Source organism: Nycticebus coucang, chromosome 4 (assembly GCF_027406575.1).
Source record: "Nycticebus coucang isolate mNycCou1 chromosome 4, mNycCou1.pri, whole genome shotgun sequence".
Classification (NCBI taxonomy): Eukaryota; Metazoa; Chordata; class Mammalia; order Primates; family Lorisidae; genus Nycticebus; species Nycticebus coucang.
In genome coordinates, this window is record NC_069783.1 from 119,147,941 (window position 1) to 119,167,590 (window position 19,650).

The following is a 19,650-nucleotide window of genomic DNA, read 5'->3' on the forward strand; positions in this document are numbered from 1 at the left end:
AGGACCATGCTTGGCACCTGGTGAGCACTTAAGGAGAGGAGCCCAGGAGTGTGGTGAGGATGATGATTGTCAAGGCGAAGTTAGTGAAAGTCACACAATGCTGGGGCTTTGTTCATGATGGAAGCCTCAGATGACACTATGGCTTTGGCTTCAAATCAGAGTTCTTCCAGGACCAGCTGTGTGTCTGTCAGCTGGTTCCAAAATATCTCTGGGCTACAGTTTCCTCGTCTGTAAAATGAGAATAATAAGATATTAAGAGTTCATATACTTTTAGCATTATGAGGATCAAATACAATAACATAGGCAAAGTACTTAAAGCAGAACCAGTCATACAGAAAGTGCTACAGGTTCACTGGTTCTGTCCTTCTGCAAATTTAAACAATTGTAGCATTTTCACAAGTCTTTTTTTTTTTTTTGAACAACAACCTAGTATTCTAAGGCAGAGGTGAGCAAACTGTGACCAACTTGCCAAATCCAGTCTCTTATGTGTGTTTGTAAATAAAGTTTTATTAGAACATAGCCATACCCCTTCATTTATGTTTCTATGACTGCTTTCACACTACAGGGGTGGATATGAGTAGTTACATTTACCACAAATAGAAGCTATGAGTCCTAAAAGCCTGAAATATTTTTTACCTGGCCTTTTGCAAGCATTTTGATAGCCTTTGTCCTAAATGATTATAGCACCTATTGATAGACATTCAAGTTGAATCCAAATTTTTCTTATTACCTTCATACGCATGCCTGTTTGTGGATTCATATTGAGCTACCTATAAGATAAATTCTTAGGTACCAGGTTGCTGAGACAACTAAAAAGTAGGCTGTAGAGCAAAGGGTCACAGCTATTGTAAATGTTTGGCTTCTTGGCAAACAGGCACCTGATCTTTGTCAGGCAAGAAGAGCTAGACTGAAGTTACTTATAATTTTGCACATTCCTGGAGATTTAAAAGTTTTTTGATTCTTAGAGGCATTGGCTCAAACATAAAATCAGAGCAGCTTAGAATCTCCCTGACTATATTTTAGGCAATGATGCAGCAGCAGATCCTTCTTACATTGTTGCCCCAGATTCTCTGCCAGGCATCAGAGATGAAAAAACTCAAAGAATTTCATTTTTTTAGTGCAATGGATTTTTGATACTTTTGATCCTGGAAGTTCCAATCTGCACAAATGGGATAGTTATATACACTTTTCCAAATAGCCTCAAGGGATCAATACCTTGCCTTGAAGCCCTTCCGTTGACTCTCTATAAGCCTTTGGATTAAGAACCACTTGTCTAAAGGGAGAGACTTACCTATAAAGAACCAGATAATGTAAAGTCTCAGAAATGGTGTATTCGAGGTGCATATAAATCATAGTGTGTGTACAGGAGTGGAATAACAGCATTGGTTTCTGAGAGACTATGGACTTGGGAAAGCCGAGGCAGGCTTTTCATTGAGATTGAACTTGAAGGATGTGTCAAGGTACTCTGGATGGTCCATAAAGAGGACAGGCAAATTAGGCAAGGAGAATATCTTTTGGAGTATGGGGATCTCTGGAAAGATACTAATGCTGAACCCTAAACTTGACTGTTACCCTAACCCTAACCAGGCCCCTTGATTTTAGCCATAGCCACAAAGCAGTGTGAGGTTGAGGAGGTTCCAAATGGACCAAGAAACCCAGAATTGACTGTAATTGGCCCTAGTAAGCAGAGATGAAGCTCTTGTGATCCAGAGAGGGTGAAGCTCTAAATAGGAATTAAGCTTCATCACAGATAAAGAAAGAAAGGAAGAACCGTTGTGGTGTGAGATTTATAGCATTCCTAAAGATGATCTCGTATGTGGATAGAACTCATGAAAATGATATGCTTTGTGTCAACTTTTTTAGATTTCTTAACTTTTTTATTAAATCATAACTGTATACGTTAATTCATTTAGGGGGTACCATGTGCTGATTTTATATATAATTTGGAATGCTTACATCAAACTGGTTAGCATAGCCTTCACCTCACTTACTTAATTATTGTGTTAAGACATTTATACTCTACTCGTAATAGATTTGACATGTACTCTTACAATATGCACCATAGGTGAAGTCCCACCAATTACCCTCCCTCCAGCCAGCCCCCCCTCCCCTCCCCTTACACTCCTCTTACCTCTGTCATCCTGGGCTATAACTTATCTTTTGTGTGAAAGTGTGGGTGATGTTGGTTTCATAATAGTACTGAGTACATTGGATACTTTTTCTTCCATTCTTGAGATACTTTACTAAGAAGAATATGTTCCAGCTTCATCCATGTAAACATAAAAGAGGTAAAGTCTCTACCTTTTTTATGTAGTATTCCATTGTGTATATATACCAAAATTTATTAATCTAATAGTATTCCATGGTGTGCATATGTTTATTAATCCATTCATGGGTTGATGGGCACTTGGGCTTCTTCCATGACTTGGCAATTATGAATTGGGTTGGAATAAACATTCTGATGCAAATGTCTTTATTGTAAAATGATTTTTGGTCTTCTGGATATATACCTAGTAGAGGAATTGCAGGATTGAATGGCAGGTCTTCACATCCACACCAACATCTGTAGTTTGGGGATTTTGTTATTTGGGCTACTCTTACTAGAGTTAGATGATATCTCAAAGTAGTTTTGATTTGCATTTCTCTGATGATTAAAGATGATGAGCATTTTTTCCTGTGTCTGTAGGCCATGTGCCTGTCTTTTTCAGAGAAGAATCTGTTCAAGTGTCTTGCCTACCATGAAATGAGATCACTTGTTCTTTTCTTATTAATTAGTTTGAGTTCTCTGTGAATTCCAGTTATCAAACCTTCGTCAGAAACAGAACCTGCAAGTATCTTCTCCCATTTGGAGGGCTGTCTGCTTGCTTTATTTACTGTGTTCTTAATTCTACATCACTCATCTCCCTTAGAAAGAAATAACTAATTTTTTTTGTTTGTTTTTCTTAGCCTATATTTTAGTTTCAGAGGAAACATCAAAGCGAAACTTTTATAGAGCGGAAGAAATTTCCATAGGAGTGGTTTTGTCATCTGGGAGCAATTTTTCCTTCCAAGGGACATTTGGAGGTTGACACAACTGTGAAAGAGGTGCTTCTGGCATCTACTGGGTAGAGACTGGGCATATGCAAATATCCTATAATGCACATAATGGGCACCACAATGATGTCCATCCCAAAATGTCAATAGGGCCATGAGAGTTGGCAGAGCAACAGTGACAGTTGCTATGGTGTGTGCGCTGGCAGAATGTAGCAAGTCATCATGACTTCCTCTTCAGCATATCATCCTGGTGCAGAAAAACCACTGGACTGAGAGCTATCAGCCCCAGGTGCATCTGACCAGCTAAAAGTCTTGGATAGACCACTCAAACACCAAGAGGGACCCCTTTCCCACACTGTAAGATAGGCATCATGAGTCCTGCCCTGCCTTCCTCTGATAGGCTGAAACGAGAACTCCAAACTGTAAAATTACAAAATGCATCTTTGTAATAATTATCAATAGTGAGCAGGAGCTGGCTATTGAAACATCAGTGAAAAATTCTCCAAATTCTTCCAAACACCTCCAAACAATGCTCTGGCCCACAGTGACTTTCTTCCAGATTTTTATGTTATTCAGAATGTGCAACACCACCTGCTATAACAAATGACACTAATGTTAATAGTTTAACACCAGAACAGTTTATAGCTTCGTGATGCAATAATTAAAGTTGGTTGAGTGGGTCTTCTGGTGACTCTTTTGATGAAAAGCAGCTCAGAGACCCTGGCCCCTTCCTCCCTTCTTTCTTTTCTCCCTTTCTTCCTTTTTCTTCCCTCCCTCCCTTTTTCCCTTCCTATCTGCCTTTCTTCCCCCCTTCCATGCTGATAGCCCTGGAGTTTTTTGTTTCCAGCTTCATAAATGAGGAGAGAGAGTATATTGGCCTATGGAGGAATGGCCTCTTTCTTTTTTTTTTTTTTAATTTTTTTTTTTTTTTTATTGTTAGGGATTCATTGAGGGTACAATAAGCCAGGTTACACTGGTTGCAATTGTTAGGTAAAGTCCCTCTTCAATCATGTCTTGTCCCCATAAAGTGTGACACACACCAAGGTCCCACCCCCCTCCCTCTGTCCCTCTTTCTGTCCCCCCCATAACCTTAATTGTCATTAATTGTTCTCATATCAAAATTGAGTACATAGGATTCATGCTTCTCCATTCTTGTGATGCTTTACTAAGAATAATGTCTTCCACTTCCATCCAGGTTAATATGAAGGATGTAAAGTCTCCATTTTTTTTAATGGCTGAATAGTATTCCATGGTATACATATACCACAGCTTGTTAATCCATTCCTGGGTTGGTGGGCATTTAGGCTGTTTCCACATTTTGGCGATTGTAAATTGAACTGCAATAAACAGTCTAGTACAAGCGTCCTTATGGTAAAAGGATTTTTTTCCTTCTGGGTAGATGCCCAGTAATGGGATTGCAGGATCAAATGGGAGGTCTAGCTTGAGTGCTTTGAGGTTTCTCCATACTTGGAATGGCCTCCTTCTAAAAACAGTATCACCTCTTGTTTTCCATTGGCTGACCTCAGTCACATGGCCCCACATAACTTCCAGGAAGGCTGGAAAATGGGTGCCTCAGCATGCTTTTTCCACCATATGCAGATTTGATCTCAATAGGCTTCTGTGTTATGTTATCTTCCATAAGTACCACATGCTCTTTTTGAGGCCCTTACACCTTTCTCAAGTCAGACTACAAAATGCATCAACGCCAAAGCTTGTCTTGCCTGAGTGCAATTCTCTTCTTTCCATTCAGCAAGAATTTATGGAGTGTCTGCTACATACCAGGGACCTTGCTAGATTCTGGAGATACAGCAGCAAACAACAAAAATCCCTATCCCTACAGAACGTTCATTCTACTTGGGAGAGAGTGTGAATAAACATATTATATACAAACACACAGCCAACACATCTTAAAAGGCATTCGGCAGTACAGGTAATAATCTCCCTTCATTTTAAGAGGGTTTGGACCAAGTGTCAACACTCAATTGATTTGGGTGAATAGGATTTTTCTGTTTTGTGAATTTGAGACTAAGAGACACTAGTCTGCCACTGTTGGTACTGCAGTGGGTTGGAGCCCGGGGTAAGCATGTTTTGTGCTTGTGCAGAGGTGCAGAGAAAGTTATTTTACTGAGGGGGAAAATAAAACAAATGAGCACCTGTTAGGTGAGAGAAAAAAATAATAAGAGAGAAACTGCTTATATCTGAGGTCTCCATTTCCAGATTTCATTTTCTCTCAACCACAGGGTAGATTTTCCATCTTTGTGTAAGGATACTTTTCTTTCCATCAACTTTCCACTTTGGCTTGAGCACCTTTGATCAGTATCTCTTCCTCTTAGGTGAAAAATCCTTACCTCTCTCTTCCTTTTCCTGTGTTGTGTTCATCATCCATTTATTCTGGAGCCAGTGCAGCTAATTATCTCTTTTGGGTCACAAAGACAACCAAGACTGGGTCACCGCCTGCAAGGAACTGGAATCAGGCTGAGGATTTCAGGCGATAATTATTCTGAATTATTACTAAGATAATAAATCATATTTTTTGAGATAATAAATAATCATTCTCAAAAATTATTTAGGGTTAGGCAGGGTCTGTGTTCACATCATCTGCTAACTTGGCAAGGGTTTCCCCAGAGAGGGTGTCTTTCCTGACACCAGCCAGGTCTATAGCTTGGTCACTGAGTAAGAACCACAGGAACAGTCAGACAAGGTACAGTTTCACAAAGGGAAAATTCAATTTGTTGTGTCTTGCTGCTCATTAAATTGATGTGCCTTGCCTGGCCTAACCTTTACCCTAACATGCTTTATTACTTATATATTAGGAGACCAATCTAGATATGCAATTATAGATCTCAAATCGACAACAGAAACATGATAAAATATTCAACTTCCCCAGTCATAAAATAAAAACAACATAAAAATGACTTACCATGTTTCAGCTAGAAAATTAGCAATTTTTCTTTCTTTGTTTTTAACAGATTAAAATATCCAGTTTTAGGCCAGGGTTTGGGGACATGAATGACACCACAAACTGTGATGGGATCAGAACATTATTGAATCTTTATCTGCCAAAAAATCAAGTATTTGCAAAGGCTTCAATGCAGCACTTTCATTGCAAGTAATTTTCTTAGTGAACTCACAGGATAACTCAAAAGTTTAACTACAACGTGTCCATCGAAATGATATTTGAAATAGTAAAAGTAGGAAAAGCCATAGGTTCAATAATGAGGAGTTATTGAATAAATTGTGATACCATCAGAAAATGCTGTTCAATCATTACAAACAGATGCTATGCAAAATGTTTAACTACACGAATAGATGTTCATAATGTATTTTTGAGTGAGGAAATGAGGATATATTGCAGTATGGAGAATATAATCCTATTTTGGGAAAAAAATCAAAGGACTAACACACAAAGAATGGACAATAAAATAGAAATAATGTGCACAATACAAGGGTATTTAGCTCCCCCGGGTGGGGCTCTCCTACAGCTTGCACTTCACCTTGGGAGTGAGAACAATGTAACCTAAACATTTGTTCCCTCATATTCATTTGGAATTAAAAAAAAAAAAAAAGACAAAAAGAAGAAGTAATGGTTATGTCCAGGTGGTGAGCATAATTTGTTTCCAGTTCAGTCATTTTTATTTAATGAGATCATATGCTATGCCCAACAAATCAATAAATGAATGGTTCCTCTGGATGTTATTATTCACTCCATCAACTGAACGGAGCAAATATCAACTTCTCAGATTTGTCGTTAGTAGTAAACATAATCACAAAGCACCTGGCATACAGTTGGTTTTTAAATAGACGGTGGGGTTTTCTTTGTTTGCTTGTTTATTTGTTTGTTTTCTTTGCTAGGGAGAGGACTATGTACCACAGGGGTTAAGAACGTGACAAGAAAGTGAATTCCTCAAGTAGAATAGACTTAGATTCAAATCCTGCTTCTGGGTCATTTGCAAGCTCAGAAGTGTAGGTGGGTCAGTTACATCTTCTGAGCCTGGTTGCTTCTTGGAAGATGGAGACAGCAATAGCTAAATCATAAGATTATCATGAGCATGAAAAACAATGTACGTAAATCAATTAACACAAGTGGGGGCTAAGTATTAGTATTTTCTTTTACCATATCTTGTGAAAGGAGCACGTATAAGATTCACAATATGAGAAAAGTGCAATTTTAAACCCGAGAAGTATACAGAACTTAGAAGCACCCAGTGTTCTCCTTTCATTTTAACTGCCACTTAGTAGAGTAGAAATGCATCTGGCATGGACCTAGGCTGTCACCAGTTTCAGCAAATAAATAAATAAATAAATAGGTGTAGAATGAGTCTACAGGAGCCAGAGGCTGACATTGTGGGGGGGGGGGAGAGAGAGAGAGAGAGAGAGAGAGAGAGAAAAGAAGAGCCTGGACCTGAAAGGAAGTGAACTTGATGCTTCCTCAGCAAGGCTTCGACCTAGGGTGGGGAAGGTGTGGGAAGCATGAGTCTTAACAAGTTAACCAGAATCATCTGCCTTCTATATTGTCCAAATCTCTTGTGAAACTCAAGACCAAGGCTAGCTCAGTTAGCAAGCTGCCATGATTTGATTGGTAAAGAAGTCGTTCATAAGCAAAAGGTATAAATAGATCTATTGTTAAAATGGGCATTGTAAACGGTGGATACACACACCTATATCTCCAAGCTACAATCATTTTTTGTCTCAATTGTTCAACTCTCTCCTAGGTAGTCTTGCTTTTTCTGCCTTGGCCCAGATATAGCTTGTGCTAAATACAGAGAAATCCAGTTTAAAAATATTTCAGGTTGTGTTATTCCTCTGCTCAAAACCCTCTAATGGCATACATTTTCCCAAAGTCAAAGCATGTAATGCCTTGATCTTTCCTCATCTTTCATGAGAAAAAAAAAAAAGCTACCATTGTTTGAGAGTTGCAATGTGAGAAACTCTCTGCTTGTGTTATGGTCCCCATCAAGTGCTCCTGATTGTTTAGAAGTGGATACTGTGACCATTCCCACTTTACCAATGAAGAAACTGAGTCCAGATCAGTTATGTCGCTGGCTGAAAGCTAAGGAGTGGCAGTAACAGGACTCAATCCTATAACTGTCTGGATGCAAAATCTGAGTTTTAATCAAGTGTAGTTGGCCTTCCATACCCATGGGTTCTGCATCTGTAGATTCAACCAACATGGATTAAAAATATTTGGGGGAAAAATTGCATCTGTATTGTATCGAATATGTACAGATGTTTTTGCCTGCCATGATTCCCAATACAAACTATTTACATGGAAGCTACCTCTTATGTATTAGGTGTTACAAATAGTCCATAGATGATTGAAAGTATGAGGGAGGATTTGTGTAGGTTACATGCGGCACTATAACCACTTTAAATCAGGGGCTTGAGCATTCTTAGATATCAGTATCTGAGGGATAATGGAACCAATCATCCCTGGGTACAGAAGAATGGCCGTACTTCATCAATAGTTTTCCAAACTAGGTATTCAGAGTGGATGCAAGCTTTAAAAGCATTTATTAGCTCCACTGTAGAACACTGGATTCAGTAAGTATGGACTGAGTAGGGATTTTAGCTTTTTATAAAGCTCCCTCCTTGAATCTGAAACGGTCATATTTAGGGAACACTAATATGTAAATATCATCCATTTTTATCTCCATGATGACTATGCCAGGTTGATGCTATGATTCATTCCTAAGGAGGTGAAGGAGACCACTGAGGTTAAGGAGACCACTGAACTGGTGATCTTCCATTTCCCTCCTCCCAATATTTTCACCCCAAGCTATTTTTTGCCCATCTCGATTGTGCTATAGGCCCCCAAAGGGGCTGACCTGTACAGACTTCAGCAATGGACTCATTTGCCCACTCATTTCTGGTTGGGCTTGACTTGACCAATAGGAGACCCTTGCAGGACATCAGAGGGTAAGAAGACAGAGAACCCAGGGTGTTCTCTTCCCCTGGTTCCTGCCTTTCTTGTTGCAAACCACTTGGGGCAGAGGTTTCAATTCTCTAGAGCCACAGCTTCTGGTGGGTGCTTGCTTCTCCATAATTCCAGCTTTGGTTAGGTCTAGCAAAGCTGTTCTCTCTCTTCCCCTCTGTTGGAATTTGTGGTGGTTATGGCTCTCCACTGTTCTCATCTCCAGGGTACATCACCATCTCTTCAGCTCCCTTAACCATGTACATACCTCTGTAGGGATCCCTGCATTGACCGCTCTTGAACTAAAACTTCTGAGCTGCCCTTCCATTTCCAGCTGGGACTCTTGATATAGTCACCAAGCCAGGGAGGGGCAGATTGGACCTGAACCCAGATCTGCCAGGAAAACTCAAAATTGCCTGTTTAGGTACTAGGTAAAGTCCCTTTCTTATTGGTTATAGCAGACTCCCTGAAACTGGGTTATTTTGTAAAGAGAAGGAATTTTTTCTTCTTAAATTTCAGAATATCACACTGTAAACTATTACCCAGCCATTTAAAAAAAGGTAATAAAATATCTTTTGTAATAACCTGAGTGGAATTGAAGACCATTCTCCTAAGTGAATCATTGTAAGAATGGAAGAACACCACACATGATCAATACTAAACTGGAATGAGTTGATCAAGATGTTTGTGCACATATGGAATGAATTCATTTTTTGCAATTAAGGAGACTGAGAAGTCTGATGAGCTACCTTGTGTGGGAGCCTTCTTGCTGATGGGAACTCTGTGGAACCCCAGGTAGCACAGGTAGACCATGGCAAGGGGGCTGAGTGTACTCATGTGCTATCTCAGGTCTTTTCTCCTCTTCCTCTTTTTACAAAGCCATAGTTCCTCTGATGACCTACTAATCTACTAATACATTAATCCATTACATGATGAGGAGCCCTCAAGGTCCAATTACTTCTTAAAGGTCCCACCTCTCCATACTGCCCATTGAGTATAACATTTCAACATGAGTTTTGGAAGAGGCATTCAAACCAGAGCAATCTCCAAAGGCAATTCTACATTTAAGCATTTATAAATCTTCCTGCCACATTCCTCTATCATTCAGGATTCCTAATTCACTGCGGTCCTTTGTGGTTTTTCACTTAAAATCCTTGGCACAAATTCTCTCTTGATTTCAGCCTGATGAGAAAACTTGTGAAGTGACGGTTTGAGGAGAACTTGAACATACCCCCGTGTCCCGGAGAAGTCCAAAGACCTGCCATGTCCAGGACCTGGGGAGGTGGTAAAGACAGAGACCCAACACAGCATGGTTTGACCCAGACAAGCCCAGGAGAGCTGCCAGAAGAGGACAGACTTCCCCAAATGAGGGTATTTATTATTTAAATATTGATTGCACTGTTTAAATCGCACAGATGGAAGAGGCTTCCCATTTGTAAGTCATTTTTTAATGGCAGATCAAAGCTCGCTAACATTTTGCTGGACCGTGATTTCTTGTGGATGCCAAAAAGGTCTGAGCCCAGTCCCACTAGAGCAGAAGAAAGAAAACAACTCAGGACAATGCTGAGCTCTACCTTTCCCATGTGGAAAATGGATTTAACAAGCTTCATTAGCTCCGTGTACCAGTCAGTATCCTAATGGGAAACTAGAATCCATCTTTTTATCTTTCATGTGGAGACTTCAGTATAAAGAATGGATTGGCCAAGTGATACAAAAATGTAGAAGCTCAACAGTCAGTAATGAGGCAACTCAGAGATTAGTAACAGCAGTAAGATGCTAGCATCCTTAGGCTGGAGAAACAAAAAGAGTCAAGGCTGACTGGCAGGAATTAAATCCATGGATGGCAAGGGCTATTTTGCAAATATTGGAATCAGGAAGAGAAAGGCTTAGTCAAGATATGTCACAAGACAACTTGGATTCAGGGGAAGAATGAGACTGCACCTCTCGATCCATGGAGTGATACGTACATCCAAGGAAGAAAGGGATTGATGGTAGCCATCTTTGGCGACTCTACCACACTGGGTATTCTTATGTTGTCTTAATGAATTGATGCTTTTGCCCCTTTCATCTTCCTGTCCATCTGTAATAACTCTCTTTCTCATGGCGAGGAACCTGCAGCCTTGGGGCCACATGTAGCCTTCTGGATTCTTGAGTGCAGGATCCAGCGAGCCTTTTAACTGAAAACAAATTTTATTAATAAAAGGCTTAGGTCCATGAAGTTTGGATTCGGTCAAGGGGCCACACTTGAGAGATTCGGAAGGCCACATGTAGCCTTGAAGCTGCAGGTTTCCCACTCTTTCTGTTCAAATAATCATTGTCTTGGGTGGCGCCTGTGGTTCAACGGAGTAGGGTGCCGGTCCCACATGCTGGAGGTGGCAGCTTCAAACCCAGCCCCAGCCAAAAACTGAAAAAAAAACCCAAACAAATAATTGTTGTCTTATAATTGTAGTGTGTAGCCCATTTATATTCATTGCAATAATTAATATGGCTGGGTTTATTACGTCTATCACCTTGATATTTATTTTCTACTCATCCAAATATTTTTTCATTCTTTTTTCCCCTTCCTTTCCTGCTTTCATTCATACTATTTTTTGTTATACTATTTTAATTTCCTCTATTTTATTTTTACGTTTATTTTGAAACTTCTAACATGTCCTTAAGTAGCATAGCATAATCAGAATTAATATTTGACTTATCACCATCTACCCAGAATTAATTTTAATCTTCTGCTTCTCATCCAATGTAAGAACCTTACAATAGCACACTCATATTGACTTCTCATATTTTTTGTGCCATTATTAGCATTTATCTTACTTTTATAAATGTTATAAACCCCACAACATCTTGTTACTATGTTAGCTGTACGCGACTATCTTATAAAGAAATCGAGAAAAATTTTTTAAAAACCATTTATATTTATTCACATATTTGTTATTTCTGTCATGCTTCACCCTTTTGTGTAGGTTTAATTTTCTGTTTAAAGAATTTTCTTTATCATGTCTTGTAGCTAAGACTGCCAAGGATGAATTCTTTGGTTTTTATTTTCTCTTGTCTTTATTTTGTCTTCATTTTTGAAATGTGTTTTCAATGGATGTAGCATTTTAAGTTAACTCATAATTGTTGCATTGTTCCCTGTATGTAATGTGCCTTTTTCCCCTGATTGGTATTAAGATTTTTCTCTTTATTTTTGGTTTTCAGCAACTTGAATATCAAGTAACTAACTGTGCTTTTCTTTGTGTTTCTCTTTCTTTGGGCAGTTTGAGATTCTTAGATCAATGGTTTAGTATTTTCCATCAAATTTAGAATATTTTCACCCCTTGTTTCTTTTTTTTTTTTTTTGTAGAGACAGAGTTTCACTTTATGGCCCTTGGTAGAGTGCCGTGGCCTCACACAGCTCACAGCAACCTCCAACTCCTGGGCTTAAGCGATTCTCTTGCCTCAGCCTCCCGAGTAGCTGGGACTACAGGTGCCCGCCACAACGCCCAGCTATTTTTTGGTTGCAGTTTGGCCGGGGCCGTGTTTGAACCTGCCACCCTCGGCATATGGGGCCGGAGCCTTACCGACTGAGCCACAGGCGCCCCCCTACCCCTTGTTTCTTTAAATATTGTTTCCATTCTAATTGCTTTATCCTCCTTTTCTAGGATGCCAATTACACATATTTTTAGACTGTTTGATATCATCTTTGGTCTCCAAAAATCTGTTATTTATTTTTTTTAGTTTTTTTCTTTTTTGGTAGTTGGTCTTGACCTATCTTTATCTTCTGCAGTGTCCAATCCAGTATTAAACCCATCCAGTGAAATTTGTTTAAATTTCAGATACTTTATTTTTCAATTCTTGGTATTTCCTTACAGTTCTTTGTAATAGTTTCCATTCCTCTGTCGAAATTCCCTATCTCTTCACTGATTATTTTTATCTTCTCTTTATTTCCTTGAACACATTTGTAATACGTGTTTTAAAGTCTTAGGCACTAATTTTACCATCTATATTACTTACCTCTGAGTATGATTCTATTATCTTTTTCATCTTGATTATGGGTCATATTTCTTGTCCTTTATGTATTTACCTTTTTCTTCATTGTGTTTTGGAAACTGTGGAGTCTGCATTGCTGAAAACTTAACTTATTCTCCCATCTTTTAGAGGGAATTGAGTTCAGTTTTTGCAGGCAGTTAATTTACTGGGTGCTGAGGCTGATCTTGGTGACCTGTTTAGGCTTTGTTTTGGTAGGTAAGGAAAGCCCTTTCTCTGAAGCTAGACTAGTTTCACTCCAAAAATGATAACTAGGTTCTTCAACACACCCTCTTTTCTTTTCCTGGTCACATACTCGTATGTCTGCTGGCCCTCTGTAACTTCTGGAATCTCTGCCTCACAGAACCCCACCTTCATCCCTGCCAGTGGCTGCTCTCTGCTAAGTTTCAGAGTCCTACCTTGTACACACACAGCGCAGTATTTGGACAAAACTGAACGGGAAGCTTATGCAGATTTCTGGTGTTTCAGTGCAGCTTCTCCTGTCTGTTTTTCTGTCCCACAAGTACCAGCTACATCAGCAGCTCCAAACTCCAGTCTCTGTTTTCTCTACCTGGTAAGCCCACTGTCTCTGCGGATTGTGTGAACGAGGGAGCTTGTCCAGAATGCTTCACTGATTTTAACCTTGGTTTCTGCATCTGGAAGGTGGGAGAAAAATGAGATCTTATGGGGGATTAAGTGAGACATTAAATACAAAGCATCTAATTCAGGGCTAAGCCAATGTTATTCTTCCAAATTCCTCCTTTCTTTTGCGTCTTGGGTCTGATCATAACAACTTTAACTGCATGAACTGCATGTGTTTCTTTGCTAGGTTTTGGAGATTTTGAATCAGTGTTTAGAAAGCCTAGACATGTTGTCTGTGTTGGCTCATCTATTGTCCAAATGAATGCTCTCCCTGCTTAACTTTTCTCTTTGAAGGTTCCTAAGACCTCGTTGCCACTCCTGCTGTCCAGCTGTCGGAAGTCAAAACTACAAAAAAAGTAGAATCACTTTCCAAGATTGCTCCATGCCATCTGATTATGCCTTAGGCCCCAGGCAGGGGGACAGCAAGACATGCAACGAATCTCCATCAAGGGGACAATGATTTATAGGGAGTATCTGAGATCTTCCTGGCTTCCTGGATGAATTGGTTTCCTAAATCTACTGTCCTTTAGATGGACTGTCAATATTTCCAAAACTGTTTGCTATAATTTTATATATACATATATGTGTATATGTTTGTGTGTATATATGTATATAAATACACATATGTATGTATTGCATATACACATATGTATAAATATACACATATGTATAAATACATATATATATATATATTTATGGTATCAACATTCATTTGGGATCTGTTATGTGCCAGACATTGGACTAAGTCTCTTCGATTCTTCACTCCTCTCCGTGTGTTTCCTTCTCTCTTTCTCTCTCTCTCTCTCTCTCTGTCTCTGAGACAGAGTCTCACTCTGCTGCACTGGGTAGAATGCCGTGGCATCATAGCTCACAGCCAACTCAAACTCCTGGGCTTGAGAGATCCTCTTGCCTCAGCCTCCCAAGTAGCTGAAACTACAGGTGCCCACCACAATGCCCAGCTAGTTTTCCTGTTTTTAGTACAGACGAGTCTCACTCTTGCTCAGGCTTATCTGGAACTCCTGAGCTCAAGCAGTCTACCTGCTGCAACCTCCCAGAGTGCTTAGGATTACAGGTGTGAGCCACCACGCCCGGCCTCTGAGGTTTTCTTTAGCTCCGTTTATAGACAAGGAAAGCGAAACTCAGAAAACATCAGTTGTTCACCCAAAGTCAGTTGCTGTTTAGTGGTAGAACCAGATCCAAACCCAGTTGTGTTTGTTTCAATCAGCCTCTGCCATACCCTTGTAAAGACCTTGAACTTTCAAAGTCTCCATTATAGTGAAGTCTATTCCAACCACATGCTATAGTATTTTTTATTTTATTTAAAGCAGTTAGTTTCCATAGCCTCCTCCCCCTTTTTCACCCTCTACATTCATTCTTTTATAGAACATTCAATACATGCAGCCTTTGAAAGGAAAAACGAACCTGAAAGCTCCAGTGAAATGAAATTGCTAAGGCTTCGTGGAAACTTAAGTAGCATTAGAAGCAATTACATTTGTGCAAATGCAGAAAGGCTTGTTGCTATTTCTGATTCCCCCCCACTCCAGGGCAGTAAACTGGAAGAAAGGCTGTTAACTATTTCAGACCACAGAGCTCTGGACAGCAAGGCCTTAGCTTGAGTTTTCTCACCTCTTATTGCCAATGTAAAATGATGGCACATCCCTTCTTAAAAATAAACCAATATGCACATATCTACTTATTAAAATAAATTAATGTTTATATCTCAAAAGATGCTTTTATGTGTATGAGAACATGGTTATGTGGCAATTCTGGTGAAGAGCTACATTAAACACACACACACACACACTCACACACCCTACTCTCTCTAATAAAATGTAACCCGAAATGTTTACCTTTAGTTAGGCTTTCATTTCTTTCTTTCCCGCTTATTTTTCTTTTTATTTAATAGGGACTTCAACTCAGTGTCATTTTTACAAACACATAAAAGGTCGGGATAAAAAGCTGATTAAAAAACAAGTAGTGTGAGATGCAGTTGAAAAAATGTATGAAGAGGGCCGCGCCTGTGGCCCAGTGAGTAGGGCGCCGGCCCCATAGGCCGAGGGTGGCGGGTTCAAACCCAGCCCTGGCCAAACTGCAACAAAAAAACAGCCGGGCGTTGTGGCGGGCGCCTGTAGTCCCAGCTGCTCGGGAGGCTGAGGCAAGAGAATCGCGTAAGCCCAAGAGTTAGAGGTTGCTGTGAGTCCTGTGACATCATGGCACTCTACTAAAGGCGGTAAAGTGAGACTCTGTCTCTACAAAAAAAAACAAAAAAAGAAGAAAGAAAAATGTATGAAGATATAAAAATATCACTTCATTAAAAAAGTAAAACTTGCTCAAAAAGAATTCATGGTCTAAGGGGAAGAAGAAAACAATTCTCCCAGCTAGCTTCTTAGGAAGTATTTTTTCATCAGATATCTTTTATTGCCTTACAAACCACCCCCAAATTTAAGGGCTTAAAATGAAAATTTAATTATTTTATCTATTTAAAAAAAGGATGAAATCCTTTTATTTGTGGCAACATGGTTGGAACTGGCGGGCATTGCGTTAAGTGAAATAAGCCAGGAGCAAAAAGTTACACAATGCATGTTGTCACTCATATGTTGAGGCTAAAAAAAGTTGGTATCAAAAAATTAAAAAGTAGAACAGAGGACACTAGAGGTTGGGAAAGGAAGGGAGAAGGGAGATACTGTGGCTCAGTAAGTAGGGCGCCGGCCCCATATACCGAGGGTGGTGGGTTCAAACCCGGCCCCGGCTGAACTGCAACCAAAAAATAGCCGGGCGTTGTGGCGGGCGCCTGTAGTCCCAGCTGCTCGGGAGGCTGAGGCAAGAGAATCACGTAAGCCCAAGAGCTAGAGGTTGCTGTGAGTCCTGTGACATCATGGCACTCTCCCGAGGGCAGTAAAGTGAGACTCTGTCTCTACAAAAAAAAAAAGAAATGTGTTAAGGCATACAAACTTACTGCCAGATAGGAAGAATAAGTTCCAGTATTCTATAGCACTGTGGGATGACTATAGTTAAAAATAATACGTAGTTTCAAACAGTTGAAGACAATGTTGAATGTTCCCAACACAAAGAAATGGCACCTATTTGAGATGATGGATATACTAATTACCTTGCTATGATTACTATACCTGATACTACGTATCTAAAATATGTACCTCATGAATATGTACAATGATCACTTATCAAAGCATTTTTTAAAAATGTTTATTTATTATTTCTGGCAATTCTGCAATCTGAGCTGGGCCCAGCCGTGCAGTTTTTCTGCTTCACATGGTATCTGCAGGGCCGGAATGTCGAAGGTAGATGTAAAAACTCTTATGACTGGCACTTTGGCTACAATGGCTAGAGCAGCGAGGGTCCACTTGGGCATTGCTCTCTCTCCCCATGTGGACTTTCTCAGGGTCCTGGGCTTTGTCACTTAATGGTGAGCTGGGGGTAAACAGAACTTCTTAAATGGTGCTGGCTTTGAAGATGCAGAAGCTGCTAGTGCTGTTTGGCTTTGGACTCAAAAGTTTTAGGAGATAATTTCCTCACATGTTGTTGGTTAAGGCAACTGACAAGGTTATCCAAGGTGTGAAGGGAGAAAAGCAGAGTCCACCACGCGGCAGAGGAGCAGCTTGCATGTGTAGATGGGGTGAACTCACGGCGACCATGTTCAGAGACTCTCCACCACACAGGAGCTAGCAGTTTGCTTGATAGCTATTTCCAATATAAATTCTGAATAATGGAATATCCTATAGCAATGAAAATGAATACAGTTCCATGTGAAAACATGGATTTATCTTCTAAATGATAACAAAGGGACATAATAATGCTTAAGGTAGGGTTCATTTTGTAAAGTTTAAAACAATGTAAAAGTAAACTTTATTGATGTTAATACATATGTGGGTGCAAAATTATTGAGAAAAGCAGGAAAATAAAAATCATAAAAGTCATATTAAGCGTCAGTTTCAGGTTGAAGGGAGGTGACTGTAATCAGGAAGTGACTTGAAGGGCTTCTGGGTGTTGACGATATATTTTTTTTTTTCCTTGACCTGGGGATAGTTGGATTCCTGTTTTATTTGTTACCTTGATCATTTGTGTAAATTCGTATTTGTGTATGATATTTATACATTTTAAAAACTGTTAAAATGTTCCTTTAGACAAAATTTAAATTTGGCATGGGTATATTTGATACTTGATGTTTAAAACTGTGACTAGTATGAGGCTGTGTAGAAAGAGAAAAGTGGGATTTCAACTGCAGCCTGGCTTACAATCTCAAGTTCACTCAGGAATAATAGCTATTGATTTTTCAACTGGTTATACGTCCCAGGCTCTCACCAGATGCTTTAATGCATTATTGTACATAATGTAAAGAAAAATCCAAGAAGTAGGTATTATGTCCATTTTACAGAGAAAGATAACAATGGCTGGTTAGGTGCAGCTCTAAGGTCACACAACATCTGAACCCAGTCTATCTGACTCTGAACTTCCTCCTTTAAGAAAAGCCCTTGGTACAGAGGTTCTGAACATCAGTGAATTTCACCCATCTCCTGTGCTCTAGCCAGTCACATCCAGATTAGGCAGCACCGAGGTCTCCACCAGCACAAAAGCCCAATTGTTCATGCCCAGTTCTCACTGGGAAGCGACAGTCACAGCCACTCGGGGATTTGGCCAAGTGTCAGGCCCTGATGGAAGACTCGCCTCTTGGCTGCTTGCTGTTGACAAGCTAAGTGGCTGCCTTGGCTACGCCAGGATGTAATAAAGCTGCCCGGCACCCAGGATCTGCCGACGAAGAGCGTGCAAGGGCAGTGGAAAGAGGCAGCCTCCAAATTCCAGGAATCACATGGTGTTTATTCTGAGGCCAGGCTCCCATCACCCACTGCTCTGGAAGCTGCTGCTGCCTGGAAGGGCTCAGGCTGGAGAGACTCCAGATTAAATAATAGTGTATCATTGTAACTGTATTGTTAAACTCTGAATGACAGTTACAGGTACAAAATAAAATAAACATTCAGTATTGATCTAAAAAAAATAGTGCAATAAGGAGCATGTCTCTGTTTTGGTTTTTATAAACTACACCATTTCAAAGGGACAAGAGCAAAGTCTTCGAGGGCACTTATTGGGGTCTACTGAACCATGGCCTAATTAAATCTACTGGAGAAAAATAAGGGGGGGTCTGCATTGTCTCTTTTGAGAAATTATTTAGCCTTATGATGGCACTTATTTTCATGGGTACTAGAAAAACACAGGCTGAATACTATGTTGTCATTAGCAACTCCAAGAGGATGAGGGCACAGAGAGGGGACACTCTCAGTAATGACAATGCTCACATTGTCAACACTTTTTCAAATGTTTTAGTGTGTTCCAGCCTCCTAACTGCTCTACAGAGCAGTGGGGGGTCAGTTATAGTTTGCTGAGTTTTAAACATGAAATTAGGGATTAAAGAGGCGCTTCTCTAAAACTTATATTTAGAGAGCAAATTATTTTTGCTCTTTTCACATTCAAAATCAAGGAAGAAATTCTTAGAAGTGAAGATTATACTGATACTAATACAAATACTATCGGTTCAAGATGAAGAAGAAGGGGGAGGAGGAGGAGGAAAAAGGAAAAAGAAAAAAAGGAGGAGGAGGAGGAAGAAGAGAAGATGGTGAAATTGAGGAAGGAGAAGGGTAGGACAAAGAAAAAGCAAAAAAGACTGGAAAAGAAAGGAGAAGGAGGAAAAAGATCAAGCAGACTAAGGAGGAAGGGGGGAGAGGGGAAGGAGAAAGTGGGAGAGGAGGACGGGGAAATGGAGGAAGGAATGGAAGACAAGGAGGAAACAGAAAAAGAGAATAAATAGTAATGGTGGTTCTTGAGCATCTACTATGTGCAATGAATTGTGTGAGGTTCTTTCTTGCCTGCTCTTCCCTCAGAGAATTTATCCCTCCATGGTCTCAGAAGAAGTAGCCATACCTTTGCCACGTGACACAAGCTGAGCCAATCCAATTTCTCTGCCCTGGGAATTTGAAATAGCCGACTTAGGTACTAATCGGGCTTTGCTAAGGCTTTAACTATGCAAAGCTGAGACTAGGACAGCCACG

General features: G+C 40.0%; 1 long non-coding RNA gene across 1 annotated transcript in view; it reads left to right on the forward strand.

The window, feature by feature from the left end:
* The first annotated feature begins 13,442 nt into the window (after positions 1-13,442).
* Positions 13,443-19,650, forward strand: part of LOC128584965 (uncharacterized) — a 46,562-nt gene continuing 40,354 nt past the window's right edge. Inside the window, exon 1 of the long non-coding RNA XR_008379775.1 lies at positions 13,443-13,523. This is a non-coding gene — a long non-coding RNA (uncharacterized LOC128584965). The remainder of the gene's footprint in view (positions 13,524-19,650) is intronic.